The following is a 1,277-nucleotide window of genomic DNA, read 5'->3' as shown; positions in this document are numbered from 1 at the left end:
ATAAAGTAATCTCACAACTAACAACAGGGCAATTCCAAACTAGTCTTTCAATCATACCGGAGCCTCAGTGCACCACCATTTCCCAGACAATGCTGAAAAGAGAGAAAGAAAGAACATAATAAGAATGGGCCACAAAAAGTGAATTTCACCAATTCCGGTTAGATTACCTTTCCCTTCCGGTGTCTCCGGGACGGAAACGAAGGAAGTTGGAGAAATTCAATAACATATGACATCAAAATTCATCGGAACAATTTTCCCATTCTCCAGAAAGCCAAATAACGATGAATCGACTTACCGCAGGACTTCGTTTCACAACAGCGATGAAATAGCAGTCTCCATTCTGTTCCAGTAAAATCTCCACATGCTTGGAACATAAAGCAACAGTAGAGCTGTTTGCAACTTTCCACGCAGGAGGCGAACACGATCATCAGCAGAGACAAACTGGCACTTTCCCACTCCAGAGTTAATTACCCGGGAAGCAAATCAAATTTTGTTCTGAACAGAAGTACATCAGGGGTAGAAACAGCATTTCAACCAGCTGTGCCGTTGCAGTTGATATGGAAGTGGCGGGATTCGAACCCACGCCCCTGTCGAGACTGGAGCTTTAATCCAGCGCCTTAAACCGCTCGGCCACACTACCAGGGGCGCCATTTCCCCATCTTCTTGCATTTCTAATTGAGCTCCTGCATGATAACAGATGGAAAGTCACGTGAGAAGGGTTCCATGATCCCTCTCGGACTCGCACGGCTGCGTGGATGTGCCCGGCTACAATATCAATTTCGCAGCAGATAATGATAGCCCATCAATCCGGATCAAAATCAATAGTAAGCTGAGGCTATCTTCTCAGACTCTTTTCAGCTACAAATGAATCTGTGAGTGCGTGAGAATACATGTTCGCTTATGATTTGGTCAAATAACCATGAACTGCTTGACACTACTGCAATTTCGATTCTTACCTGCTAAATGATTTCACCCATTGCTCGAAACAGGACAACTTTCACGTTTACACGGAACATGAAACACACCGGACTACAGGGAAAATACACAAAGCTGAGCAGGCCGTGTTCCACATCATACCGTGCAGCATAGATTCAGTGACTGTGTCTGTTTTGCAGAATAAGAGTCCCAAAGAATGTTCTCCACCCTAAAACCGGAGGTACCATTACAGTCCAAGAACGACAGATCACAGTGTGAGGATGCTCTGAGCTCGGGGCCAGTTCGAGATGCCACTTTCCTTGCCTTTTACCTTAACCGTGCAATTGGCTGCAGGGATGTTC

The 1,277-nt window shown here is 45.4% G+C and overlaps 1 non-coding gene across 1 annotated transcript; it reads right to left on the bottom strand.

The window, feature by feature from the left end:
• Window positions 1–558: 558 nt before the first annotated feature.
• On the bottom strand, window positions 559–640 carry trnaf-aaa (transfer RNA phenylalanine (anticodon AAA)). Its single transcript has one exon. It is a non-coding gene; the product is annotated as a tRNA-Phe (tRNA).
• Window positions 641–1,277: the final 637 nt, after the last annotated feature.

This window comes from Hemiscyllium ocellatum, unplaced genomic scaffold (genome assembly GCF_020745735.1).
Source record: "Hemiscyllium ocellatum isolate sHemOce1 unplaced genomic scaffold, sHemOce1.pat.X.cur. scaffold_294_pat_ctg1, whole genome shotgun sequence".
Classification (NCBI taxonomy): Eukaryota; Metazoa; Chordata; class Chondrichthyes; order Orectolobiformes; family Hemiscylliidae; genus Hemiscyllium; species Hemiscyllium ocellatum.
Note: the sequence above shows the minus strand (reverse complement) of the source record. Positions and strands in the feature narration are given on the sequence as shown.